This window comes from Marmota monax, unplaced genomic scaffold (assembly GCF_021218885.2).
Source record: "Marmota monax isolate L192 unplaced genomic scaffold, Marmota_monax_Labrador192_F-V1.1 WCK01_AAM20220418_F8-fsc00076, whole genome shotgun sequence".
Taxonomy (NCBI): Eukaryota; Metazoa; Chordata; class Mammalia; order Rodentia; family Sciuridae; genus Marmota; species Marmota monax.
The window spans coordinates 3953773-3967847 of record NW_026692843.1 but is presented as its reverse complement, the minus strand read 5'-3'; the positions used below and the strand labels follow the sequence as shown (position 1 = coordinate 3967847).

The following is a 14075-nucleotide window of genomic DNA, read 5'->3' as shown; positions in this document are numbered from 1 at the left end:
TTTTTCCAATGCTCAAGGACTAACCATGTTTCAGGGGCCCTGGTAGAGTAGCCTGACGACAGTTTGGTCAAGGTAGTGGGCACTTGGTCCAGATCAGTCAGTGGGGGTAGTCAGCTCATTGTTGAGGAGACACAGAATTGGAATTTGCAGGGAGTGTCCTGTGTCTGGCTTTGCCATAGGAAAGCAAAGGGGCATGTGTGAGTCTCATCCAAGTCCTGTGGGACAGAGGGCTCTGTGCAGTGAGCTGCTTCCTGGAACACAGAGGCGCTGGTGGGGGCAGGGTTTCCTGGCACTGCAGTTCCTCAGGCATGCAGGGCCCAGGTGAAGTCCTCCACTGTCATCAGGAGAAGGTGTGAGAGGCAGGTTCAGGAAGAGGCAGGGCTGGGCTGTGGAGGAGGAGCTGGGGTGGGGGCGCTGTGGCCTGGGGCAAGTCCTCCTCACGCCCATCTGCACTCGTGCCTTTGGCTGGGCCTCAACTTGCCTGAGCTCTTCTCTTGGAGCTGTGCGGCCCGGGCCCAGCATTCTTGAAGGAGGCAAGCAGGAAGGTGCGGCTGGAGAGTCCTGTGCTGCAGACAGGCTCTCCTTCTCCAATGCTTCCTTGCCGGGCTTTGGGCTGCCTGTGGTCCAGACAGGAGCTGACGGTCTTGAAGCTCCATTGCAGGGAGGTGCTTGTGCTGGAAAGTGAGGGCACAGACCTGAAAGACTGTTGGGTGAGATCATCTTCTGGGCTCGCTCGGGGCCCTTCCGCTCTTTAGTTACCGCATTTGAAGGTGAAAATCGAAATCTGCGGTTTTGGCATTGGCAGCAGGTGCGGAGTCTGTTGGGTAAGTTACAGATCTCAATTAGAAGTTTGTGCTCGGCTATAATTTTCCATCACACCAGTTGGTCTTTGCCTTGAAAGGATCATTTAATTGTCTTTGTTTGAAACCTATGGGGTGTAAATGGAAGCATCTGCAAAGGAAGGCTACTCAAAAGAGTGTACAGGTAATGGGCAAAGAGCCAGTTTCAATTTCCTTTCTTGTGGTTGGCGAGGAACGATTTCTGGCGCGCGCTCTCTCTCTCTCTAAATTCTAAAATATCTTTATTTATTTTATTTTTATGTGGTGCTGAGGATTGAACCTAGTGCCTCAGAGGTGAGAGGCAAGCGCTCTATAACCCCAGCCCCTCTGGCACTCTTTTGAGGCCAGCTCCTAGCATGCCTTAGGATGGCTTTGGAGGACTCTGGGAGGTGGGAGTGTCTGGGGGCAGCGAGAATGCACCAGGTCAGGTTTCCGACGGAGGGGTCTGACTACCAGCCCCCTGTTTGTTGGGTCCCAGCCATGGGGATTAGCACCACCCTGGGGATTATTTTTCTTTCACCATTGAGAGATCATCCTATCGGTGCATGACCTTATTTAACTTCATGATAATTCTGTAAAGGAGGCATGAGTGGCATCTACCATTTAGAAATGTCACTAAAAAATAAGCACTTTTGTTTTAGTCTGTTAAATCCCCAGTACTCTCGAAAGTACCCTGCACTGCAGGTGACTCGAGTTTAAGGGCAGAGTGGAGTTGAGGCCGAGCGTCCTCCTCTTTGTCACATTGCATGACTCTGCCATGGAGATAGTTCCACCTTCTGCAATAGCCCCTCCAGCTGGATTCAGGACTCTGCTGAATCACTCTAAAGTGGGAATCTCTGCTGGAATTAGTTCATTCTGAGTTTTGTACAGGATCTTTTGCACAGTTGGCCTCAGAGTCTGGGGAAGGAGCTTCCTAACATTCCTGAGTGTTACTCGAGGTGGGGGTGGTGGTTCTGGCACATCCTGGCTTCTCATGCTCTGCTGAGCGACTGCTCAGGACAGAGTCCACCTGGTGAGGGTTACTGCCTGGTATGGATGAGCAGAAGTGCAAGTCCTGGCCCTGGCCCCTCCCGGGGCTCTCCTGATGCACCTTGGACCTGGACTTGCTCTCTCAAGCTGTGCAGGCCAGGGCTGACCTTCTCTCCCTGCCTCTGCCCGATACCTGAGGCCGTGCTGACAGGCCCTGGCCTGGGGCCTGCACTTCCCCACCCTGATTTCTGCTCCCCCAGGCTGCCCACGGGGAACCCTGTGGTGCCTGTGCCTTTCATCTGTGATCATGTAAACCTCAGGTGCTATCCAAGCCAAGGCATCCTTTGGGCTGCCTCGAAGCTCACTGATCTCCTGCTGATTCTTTTCCTTGTTTCTCTGGTTGCTGGACCTGACTCTTCCCCTAGCATCCTGCCTTCGATTCCTCACATGCTGCCTCACCTGAGGACCTTCTGCTCTAGCGGAAGGAGGTGCAGAACGCCATGCTCCCCACTGCATTCTCTGGCCAGTCCTGTGTGGAGCAGGGGCTGAATCTGTTTCCAGAGTGACATGGAAACTTCTCGCCTGAAGGGGTTGCTGTCCTAGCAAAGGGGCGGTTCCCAGAACCCCTGTGAACGAGCCCTGATGCCCAAGAAGGATGAGTTGAGCTGGCATCTGGTTGGCACCACCAGTTTGCTGCCAGGTGCTGGGAATGCCCTCTGATTGGCGGGGCCAGAGGACTTGGCACAAGCCCTCTCTCTGGAGCAGAGAGCAGCTAACAGGCAGTGGGGCTGCCATGCAACCGTGTGCAGCAATAGCAAATGAAGGGCTCCTAAGTGCCAGCCCTGTGATATGATTGAGTTCAGAACAGGCAGAGAACTGCTAATCAGATCTCTGAGAGATGGGGGAGTGCGCCCTTCATGGACTCAAGGCATCAAAGCTCCTGGGACGTACCCCTTGCAGTCTGACCACAACTCAGGACTTGAAACCTCTGCATGTGACCCTGGGATTCAGTGGGTCCTCCTTGGAAAACTTGCCCACCTGCTGCAGGCTCTTCTGTGGTTCAGGAGCACAGGCTTGGGGACCTGCAGCTCTGGTTACTGCCGTGGCTCGGCCAGCAAATGCCTGCCGTTTCTTGGCCTCACCTTCCTCATTCCCTTACAGGATGTTGTGAGCATGAAGGGAGACAATGCATGTAAGATGCTCAGCCCTAGCCAGCTGGGGCGGTGCGCACCTGTGATCCCAGCTACTTGGATGCTGAGGTAGGGGTGTTGCAAGTTCAAGGCCAGCCTGGGCCACTTAGTGAGATCAAAACAAAACAAAAAGGGCTGGGGGTGTAGCTCTGGGAACCCTTGCAAGGGTTTGTGAGAGGACCTGGGTCCTATCACCAGCACCGCAAGGGGAAAAAAGAAAAGAGAATAAAAAAAAAAGAACAGGAAAGAAAGTTCATTGCCTGGCATGCGGTAAGTAATCGCTATTAGTTATTTTTACATTTTGAGAATAACGACGCCAGCCATGTCACCTACCAGTGATTTCTAATGCCCCCATTAGTATGAGTCATAAAACTTGTGGACAGTGAATTTTAAAAGTCCTTGTCAGCTCTCATGTGGCACCACTCATTGTGACTTGGCTCAGTGGTGAATTCTTACAGGAAATGAGCTGCAACCATCTCGTTGGGCAGGAATTCTGAGAGTCTGGGAACCTTCTCTGGGACAAGCCAGTATTACACTCATCCTACCCAACTTCCTGGACCACCAGAACCTGACCTTACCCAGCAGGAGGCTGAATGCCTGCTGGTGGTCCTTCGGAGCCCAGGACCTCAGCCTCCTGTCCACCCCACGGCCACTCCCCCACCACTTTCATTGCAGACTCCAGTCTAATCTGCCCTCACTGATGGATTTCCTTTTGGTGTTTTAAGCATCTCATTCCCTCTGATGATCTGTCTTTGGGATTATTTTCCCCTTGATGCGCTACCTGGCATTTATTCAGCTGGAATTTCATTTTGTTATTTTCTGGCTCTGTTGATAATCTCCTTAGGTCCGTTTTATTATTTCTCTTTCTTCCCGGGTGTGCCTTAAACTGCCCAGTTTAGTTATGAGAACACCACAAATTAATAGCAAATGTTGGAGGCTCTGTTTGCCACTCTGTGTGCGTTTGCCGGCGCACATGTCTGGATTTTTGTTTCTGATTTGGCATTTTAAAAAACAAGCTCCTGATTCCATTAAGGAATTAGCCCCGCTGCACCAGATTCTTCAGTAGCGTGGTTGGTATCAACCTCGTGCCCGGAATTAGACTTAATTAAGCCAGTCTAGCCCAGGACCAGGATGAGCAGTGGCAACGTCATGAGGGTCATGAGCTCGAGACTCTGTCAGACTCGGTTAAGGTGATAGATTTTTATTGTTTTGTTTTTTGCAAATTTCTTGCCTGGATTTCAGTGTTCTGTGAGTTCTTTCAACTTTGACCTCTATTTTTCCTGTCCCTTTGATTTTTTTTTTAAAGGGACTTTTAAAAAGAACTATTTAGATTTATAGAACTATCACAAAGTTGGGACAGAGAGCTCCCGTATCCCACACACAGTCCCTCTGCTATTGAGGTGGTGAGATTCTCATCGCATGGTGTCAAGGGAACATACCTGGTGCTGAGCTGGGTCACCTGGCTGCAGGTGCTGGGTCTCTCTGCTCTGTCTTCCTCCTTTCCCTGGTGCAGGAGGAGTCACCCCTGTAGTCCATACTGAAGGAGTGAGGAGTCCCACTGCCCTCTTGAAGGGTGGAGTCTGCAGAAATCACACAGGTGGAAGGGTTGCCTATTCTTTTCCATTGGCGCGGCTCTCCATGTTCCTTTTGTACATTGGTTCATAATCCAATGCTGTTCTATCTAATTTGGTGCTTAGAGATGCCACTAGGTGATCTTTCATTTGGCTTTTGTGATCCTTTGACAAATGCTAGTTTTTTTCTTCCTTTCCTTATGCTTTATTCCCCTCCTCCCTCCCTCCCTCCCTTCTTCCTTTTCTTTCTTTGGTACCAGGGAATGAACCCAGGGGTGATTAACCACTGAGAAACATCCCCAGCCCTTTTTATTTTAGAACAGTTAAGTTGCTAAGTTGCTTAGGGCCTCACTAAGTTGCTCAGGCTGGCCTTGAACTTGTGATCCTCCTGCCTCAGCCTCTGAAGCCACTGAGATTACAGGCCTGTGCCACCACATCCAGCTCTGTTTTCTCTTAGCCCTTTCTGGCTCTTCTGTACTTACAGGATCCTTGAGGCTCACTCTTGTGAATTTCCTGAGCCAGGCCTGGGATCGGAGTCGTGTTTCCTTTCAATGGAGAATGGTAGTAGAAACCATAATCTGGGTGCTGACTATGCTGATTGATAGAGAGGTGTCCTTTCTTTTAGGTCTTCTCAGCTGACAGAGCAGCAGATACAGCTGTGTGTACTTACCCAAGTATATACACATATCTAAAACTATTCTATATGTGAATATCTATTTTGAGCTGTTCCTGGTTAAAGTCAGAAAGTGTCCTTTTAGGCAAGTTATTATCTGTAGGCTTTATTATCAAAAGGAGGACATTCCCTTCTATTCCCAGTTTGTTGAGGGTTAATATTTCTAAAAATCAGAAATGGAGGGGGCTAGGGTTGTGGCTCAGTGGTGGAGCGTTTCCCTAGCACGTTCGAGGCCCTGGGTTCGATCCTCAGCACCACATAAAAATAAATAAATAAAATAAAAGGTATTGTATCCAACTACAACAAAATAATAAATATTAAAAAAAAATCAGAAATGAGTATTGGATTTTGTCAGGTGTCTTTTCTTTGTATGTTGCTATAAACAGATGGGTTTTTGTTTAGTCTATTGATGCATGGGGTACACTAATTGGTTTTTCAATGTTAAACCAGTTTTGTATAACCTGGAAAAATTCCATTTGGTTGTGGAATAGACTTCTCTAAGATGTTATTGGATTCAATTTGCTAATTTTTTTTTGAGCCTGTGTTTGTGAGATATATTGGACAGTAATCTTCTTTTCTTGTAAGGTCTTTGTATGATTTTTTTTTATTAGGATAATATTGGTCTCATAGAATAAATTAGAAAGTAATCTCCCTGCTTTTATTTTCTGAAAGATAATGTGGACAATTGGCATTACTTCTCCCTCAAATGTTTGGTAAATTTATCTGTGAAACTATCTGAATAGGTGCTTTTGGGGGGGGGAAGGTTATTGGTTTTAATTTTTTTGTTAATCATTCTGATTATACATAAGAATGGGGTACCTTGGGACATATTCTTACATGCATAAAACATAATTTAACTCATTCCCCAGGACTTCCCCTTATTCATTATTGATTCAATTTCCTTGAAAGACATGGGGCTATTCAGGTTATTTATTTATCTTTGTGAGAGTTTTGGTACTTTGCATCTTTTAAGGAATGGGTCCATTTCATCTGAATTACCAGGTAGTGGGCAGAGAGTTATTCCTAGTCTCCCTTTGATCTTCTTTTAGTATCCACAGAATCAGTTGTAATGAAACTTACCATTTCTAAAACTGGTAATTTTTGTCTTTTTATTTTTTTGTTTAGCATGACTAGAGTTTTATAAATTGTATTGATCTTGTCAAAGAGCCAGTTTTGATTTTATAGTTTTTTTCTTTACTGACTTCCTGACTTTGATTTTTAGTGATTCCTGCTATATTTTTTCTTTTCCTTCCCTTGCTTTAAGCTCAGGTTGATCTTTCTTCTCTAATCACTGATCTGGAAGGTCAGATTACTCACATTGTACCTTTATTCTTTTCTAATACATGCCTTTAATGCTTTGTATTTTCCTTTAAAACACTGCTTTTACTGCATTCCACAAATTTTGATAAAGAATACACTCATTTTTACTCAATTCAAATATTTAAAAAATTTTCTCAATACTTCCTCTGGAACTCATGAATTATTTAGAAGCATGTTGCTTAATTTTTAAATATTTTGGGATTTCCAGCTATCTTGCTGTTACTGATTTCTGGCTTAATACCTTTGTGACCTGAAAACACACTTTGCATGAGTTTCCATTCTTTTAAATATATTAAGGTGTGGGTTTGTTCCAGAAAGTGGTTGATCTTGGTGAATATTTCATGTGCGCATGAGAAGAATGTATATTCATTCTGTTGCTATTGAACTGAAAATCCTATAAATGGAAGTTAGATTGAGTCAATCCTTTGGTTAGGTCTGTTATATTCTTACTGATTTTCTATTTGATCTATTAATTGCTGATGGGGAGGTGTTGAAATCTTCAACTATAGCAGTGAATTTATATTTCTCTAATTTTATATTTTTTATACCAGTGAAATTGTATTTCTCCAATCTGCTGGGAGCCATTAGCCAAGTAGGTATGACAATTTCCTTGCCAGAGTACCCCATGTTGCAGTGACATTGAATGTAGTTGACCTTGCTCAAGGACCAGGGCGGATTAGGGTGTTCCCGGTTTAGGATAATTGGGTTTAGGGCGTTCCAGTTTAGGGCGTTCCAGGTTTAAGATTATTCCTGCTAGGAATAAGGCGTATCCTGCTGCCTGAGTTCCCCTTGAGTTCTCACGGGATTCAGACAGTATTTTTTGGGAGATAGAAGCCCAGTGGAGGTGGATTTGGGCAGAGAACGTGGATTTCCCCAGAACGTGATTGTAGGCGGCTGGTGTGAGTTCGAGAATAAAGAGTTGCTGTTTGAATCTACAAGCTGTGTGGTGGCTCGTGATTTTGTGCCCAGCCAGACTGCGGCACAATCCTTTTACCAATTTTTGTCTCATGTGTTTGGTGCTCTGTTGTTAAGTACGTGCCTACATGGGATTGTTACATCTTCTTAAAGTGTTGGACCATTTATTGTCACATAGTGTCCCACATAGTTTTCCTTGTTTAAAATATCTTCCGTATCTGGAATTAACATAACTGCCCTAGCTTTCTTGAAACTTTTGTTTATTCCTACTGGTGGTTGAGCCCAGGGAGGATGCTCTGCCATTGAGATACACTCCTAGCTCTTTGTCTAAGTTTCCCAGACTGACCTTGAACTTGGTGATCCTCTGCCTCCTGAGTCACTGGGATTAACATGTGGCCACTGCCCACAGTTCACTGTAGCTTTCTTTAGAGTAGTATCAGCGTGGTCTGTCCTCTCCACTCTTCTACATTATATCTAAATTCTGTTTTAAGTAGACAACATTACATTGGCAACTTTTTTTTTTTACCCCTCTGACCATCTCTATCTTTTATAGTATTTAGATAATGCATAATTATTTTTATGATTGATGTATTTGATCTGTGTTGACTTCTGTTGTTGCGACAAAGTACCCGAGAAAAACAACTTCGAGGAGGAAAGACTTCTTTGGGCTCACAGTTTCCGAGGTCTCAGTCCACGGCTTGCTGGCTCCATTGATTTGGGCCTGAAGTGAGTAGAGCATCAGGGCAGAGGAAATCTGCTCAGCTGACGCAGCCAGGGAGAGAGAGGGGGAGGGGGAAAGACTGGGGATAAGATATACCCTTCAGGGACACACCCCAATAACCTACTTCCCACCAGGTCCCCCTCCTAAAGTTATCACCACCTTCCGTAAAGTCATCAGTGACGACCCCCCTCTCCTGCTTCTGACTAATGCACTGTGGGGGTCGCAGCCCTCAGATGCAGTCACTTCCCAAAGGCCCAGCTCTGAGCACTGCTGCACTGGGGACCTTCCAGATCCAAGCCCCACAATGTCTGCCTTGTTGGTGACTGTTTTGTGTTCATTGCTAGGGGCTTCCTTTCTCCCTTCTGAGTTTATTTCAGCATCTTTGTGGTGCCATTTTGTCTACTCTCTCAGGGTATCAGTTACACTTCTTTTTTTGAAAAAAGTCATGAAGCTCTAGGAGTTCACAATCTGATCTAAATGTAACTTCGACTGAAATCATTTTACTTTAGGAGGAATGATGTCTGGTAGAGGAGAATTCCCAATCCTTCCCTCCCATCCCGGGACATTGCGGTCATTCATTTCGTTTGTTGATTTGCTCTACTTGTTCTGGAAATCATGCTCAGCGAGAGATCAGGCACCACTTGGAGGGGTGGAGGACTCAGGTTTACTTACACTGGCCGATCCAGGGGAGCCAGTGCTCTGAAATTCTGGGCCCTGAGCTGAGGTTACCTGGGGCTGTTTTAGGAAGTTTGATGTCATTTCTTAATCATTACAACGTTAGTGGGTTCGAACACTTGGCTTACGTGAACAAAGACCATGCATAAGAATTTTACGATAAGTAGTTCATAGATGCACAACTGAGACAGTAAAACACTTGTGTTATCATGAAGTGGCCACAGGTGGCACAACCCAAGATGACTTGAGTGACCTCCCTAGGAGGGACCTAAGAAGTAAGAACTAGAACTAAGAATTAAGAACTAAGCCTAAGAACTAAGCCTAGAGGTTCTAGTTTAGACAGCAGTCAATCGGCCTAGTAATTAAGTGATGTGGCCACAGAGTTCAGAAAGTTACAAAGTATAAAAAAAGAAAGACTCTCTTCACCGCATCTGTTGAATCTCTGGCCTTGAAACCTGCTCCGAGTGTTTAGTTTCAGGAGGGAGCCCTCAGACTCATGGAGACCGCTGTTTACAATCTAATGGGTAGGTGGGCTTGGTGAATCGGGTTTCCAGAGGAGAGGCTGACAGGAGGGGAGGGGCGTTAACCCTCTTCCCAGTCATTGGTTCTACATCATCATCTTCTTATCATTTCATTTTATAATTGGGTCTGGTTTTTTCATCACATTCTCCCCTTTTGACACTTGTCTATTTTATATAAGGCACCGACCTTTATAGATCTTCGTATGTTGGGTTGGATATTCACGGTCTTGTCCCGCCGTATGGTAAGTAGGTCCAAAGGTTAAGACTATTAGCTATTTTATGACTTTAAGGTGTGACATGACAAATAGGACCTGGCAGTTCAAAATGCAAGGATATCAGGCCAAATATCAGGCCTAAGAGTATTACAACGAAGGGTCCCTCTGGGGGTGAGAGCCAGGCTTCCTGCCTGGTCCCCACACTCATGACAGTGCTAGGTCACCTTGGCCCATGCTGACTAGTTCTAATTGGATTACAGATTTTATGGTTAGGAGGAACTATTTTTATCTCCCAGAGTTTTAGGATCTGGTCTCCTGCAGTTAACAGGTAGTTTGCTGAGGAATGTGACCTATTCTGTCCACTTGGGCCAGGCAGGACTACAGGTCAATTGCTTCTTGGTAAAGAAAGCATGTGAGGGTCGTCACAGTGGGCCTGTTTTATAGTATTTTCTTAACTCGGTTCCCACCATCTGTGTCTGTCTGTCCCCTAACATACTCAATGATTATTACTATTACTATGGTACATAGTTATCTTTTAGATCAATTAAGAATAGGAAAAAGAAAGATTTTGTTTTACCTTCAGTTTTCTTCCACTACGTTTCTTTTCTCTGTGTAGATCTAAGTTTTTGACCTATATCTTTTCCTTCTGCCTGAAAAATAAAAAACCTTAACATTTCTTTGAAGATGTATCTTCTGCTAATAAGTTTCCTATTTATGTTTTGTAAAAAGCCTGTTTTTTCTTTCGCTTAAAAAGGACAGTGTGTCTGAATATAAAATGCTACATTAGTGGGTGCCCTCCCTCTCAACGGACAGTTTCTGCCCCACTCCCTCTGGCTTGGATGGTCTGTGATAAAGTGTCCACTTCTATCATGCTCTTATTCTTCCCTGGGTGGGGGGTCTTTCCCTCCCTCTGACTTCTCTTGAGGCCTGGTCTTTTCTGGTCTAAATGTCATATGTCTGATGTCCTTTGAGTATTTATTGTGCCTGATGTCCTGTGAGCTGTTGATCTGTGGTTAATCCTAGGAAGTTCTTGGCTCCTTCAGATCCCCTCTCTCTTCCTTCCCTGTGTGTTGGGTCTGTCAGGCCCTCGGAACTTCCCATCTCTCAGAGGTTCTGCTTGTTGTTAGGTTTTTATTCTTTGTGTCTTATTCTGGAAATCCCTATCCACCCATTTTCAGGCATACCAATTCCTTCCTTTACCATGTCCTGTCTTCTGATGGGTCCGTCAAAACAATCTTCATTTTACCACAATGTTTTTTTTTTTTTTATTTTCTGCATTTACTTTTGATTTTTTCCTTAGAATTTCTGCCTGGTATCATTTATCATCTGTTTTGGAATGCTGTCCGTCTTTTCTGTTAGAATCCTTAATGAATTCCAGTTATTTTACATTTCCAATCCAACGTCTGTGTTATTTCTGAGTCTAATCCTGATTCTTATTTTTTCCTTCAGACAATCTTTGTGTGTTTTTCTTTTAGCTTACCTTGTAATTATTTTCCATTTTAATGATTTTTAATTATCATTCACACTGCTGTGCAGTTGTTGCTGAGCACGTGCAGGGAGCTCTGCCTGATGTCTTTGGGTCTGGCTTAGTAACACACAGTGGTTTCCAACTAAGGCTTGGATGAATGAATGAATGAATGAATGAATATAAAGAAAAAACATTTGCTTTAGTTTTTCTTTTTTTTTTTGGGGGGGGGAGCTGATTTTATTGGGGCCTAGTGTTTTTTAAGAAATAGGAGCCATGAGTCTTGCCCTTGGTCCAGTGCTCTTAGATTCCAGCGAGGTCCCTTGTCCTGAGGTTGCTCAAGCTGATCCTGCAGGTCTGGGCTGGACCCTGTGACTCTGTAGCTGATTCTGATGCTGCAGGTCCTGGATCACATCTGTGGTTGCTCTGACTTAGGTTGTTCTCTGAGCTGGACTCCGTGCCTGCAAAGGCTGGGTATGCTCCCTGAGAAGAGTAGGAGCTCCATGTCAGAGTCGCTAGGGTCACTTTGGGGCACTGTGGGTAGCAGCGGAAGCAGTCTGACGAGTGTTGATTCTCCTCAGAGTCTCTGGGGGAGTTGCTAGAACAATAAAGTAAGGAAGCTTCTTTCATCCCCCAAGTTGAAAATTTCAAATCAGTTTACAGGGAGGCAGGAGTGTCCCCTCGTGTGAGGCTGAGACACTATCCCTGCCCCCAAAATGGCAGCCCAGGGAAGTTCCAGGATCCGTGAGCTTTGGATGCTATGTTGCCCCTAGAAGAGGCCTGGAGACAGTGCATAGTGTCTCTCCACTTCCTCTTCCAAGTATCTCCCTTAAAAGACGTCCTCCAAGAGGAGGATGTGTATCTACGTTATTAGGTTCCATGGTTGGACACCTGACCTTTATCTGGCATGGAGGAGGTGGCATATTGGCCTGAAGAGCCCTGTGGCTGAGAGGTACCTTCCAGGTAACGACTGAGATCTAGCGCACCTGTTAACAGCAGGCAGCACACCCAGAGCTGGTGTCTGCACTGCCCTCCCCTCCCCTGCCCACACTGGCCCTCCTAGGCCTGAACTCAGAGTACTGTTGGTGGCTCAGTCAGGGTTGTAGTTTCTTGGTAGGAACCATGGAAAGTGAGGCCAAATGTCCTCCACAGTGGGGAGAGGACCTGCGTGGGCAGGAAGCAGTGGGTTCTCTACTCCACGGTGCACTGGACACTGCAGGAGTTCTGGCAGCTTCAGCGTGAGGTCTGTCCACAGTGGTCTCATGCATGGTGAAAATGCTCACGCCCTGAGCTTGCATCTGAGGAAGTAAGTGCAACTCTTAAAGTACGTTTTACTAACCTCAAAATCGGAGTGTGTGAGCTGCAGACACGGGGCGTTGGCGGGCACTTCAGTGAGTTCCCATGCGGATGCACACCTCGGGGCCACATGGAGCACATCTCTGGGTTTGCTCTGACTTCAGTTTATCCTGGCCCTGGCTTCCTCCCTGCTGATACCAGAGCACAGCCCTGGTGAGAACCCAGGGGTGAGTCTCCCGGGACAACGGATTTTCTGTGATTAAAGGAGTTCCCCTTCCCAGCTGTGGCCTTGAGACACCCATGTGCCTGATGGTGGCATCTCACTCCTGGGAGGACCAGCCCTGGTCACGAGCCCCGGGGTCTGTAGGGGTCTACTTCCCCCGCAGCCTGCTCTCTTTTCCGCAGACACATTGTCCAGGGAGATCAGGGGTTCATCTGAGCTCATTTCTCAGGGGTTCAGGGCCCCTTGGGATCCCAGACTTCTTTTTGCCCTGAAAGCCTTAAAATACCACAGCTCTTCTTAGCAGGATTGAGGGTCACAGTCCACGTGAGGCAGGTTGGAAACTTGTTCTTTTTTAGAAAGCTTACTTTTCCGGTCCTCAGCTTTGGGCTGTTGAATTTATTGTCTCTCTCTTCCTGTAGGTGTAAAGGAATAAATTAACATATAGTTTTCTCCTAATTGCTTGATTGCAATTAATTGCCTTTGTGTGCACATCTTCTATGTTTGAAGAAATGACAATGGAAAAAAATGGGGTGACTATTTTGGATTTGAAAAACAACATCCTGATGGTTAGGAAGACTCAGAAATACCCTGGCAGGGTCCATCAGCACCCGTCTGACAGGCTTGGAGAGCTCTGCGCTGGCTGGCTGTTTGGTCTGGTCCAGGTTGCCCTGTCCAGGGCAGAACCCACCAGCCACATGTGGCTACTGAGTACTGGAAATGTGCAGTAAGGGTGACAGACAGCCTGCATGTTGGAGACTTGGTAGGAAGAGAAAATGGAATGTTATCTCATAAACATTATTTATATTGATCATAGGTTGTAAGGATAATACTTTGAAAATATTGGGTAGAATAAACTACCTTAAAATTAATGTGACCTCTTTATAATTTTTAACATGGCTACCAGATAATTTGTGATTATGTACATGGCTAACTTCTGTCAGACAGGGTTGGTCTAATAGTCCAGGTGATTGTGCAACTGAAGCAAGACTACACCTCTCAGAAATGACGTCAAAGCATCTCTGGGTTTGTTCTGATTTCAGTTTACCCACTGCCTTGGACAGACTACATGCTGTATCAGTTTGATAAAAACTGTTTTAAATGCACAGGCTATAATGCTGTTTGAAGAGTTATTCCATTTTATAAAAGAGTTATTGCATTTTATAAAAGACCTCTGGGAATTTTCTGATGCATGAGGAATATTACTGCTTATTAGCACTAGCTGGGTCTTTGTGGCATCTAAGAGGAATTCTAGTAGCCAAGGATTCCATCGTGAGTTTGGTGGGCCACATGTCTGTTTATGGAAGCAACAGATGGTATCTTCGCTTCACGAGAATGACAATTTCATAGATATGTTGGTTGGAATCACGTTTTTGAAATATATATTTTGTATTTGAGTTAATCTGGACAAATTTTTAAAATGCAGAAAAGCCTATGCTAGACAAGACAATAAAATTAAGATCAGAAAACTATCCATGTGGAAAT

The 14075-nt window shown here is 45.4% G+C and overlaps 1 protein-coding gene across 1 annotated transcript in view; it reads left to right on the top strand.

The window, feature by feature from the left end:
* Positions 1-399: 399 nt before the first annotated feature.
* CUNH10orf90 (chromosome unknown C10orf90 homolog) overlaps positions 400-14075 on the top strand; it is a 284414-nt gene continuing 270738 nt past the window's right edge. Inside the window, exon 1 of the mRNA XM_046448702.2 lies at positions 400-824. The gene's annotated coding sequence lies outside the window, so the exon portion shown is untranslated. The remainder of the gene's footprint in view (positions 825-14075) is intronic.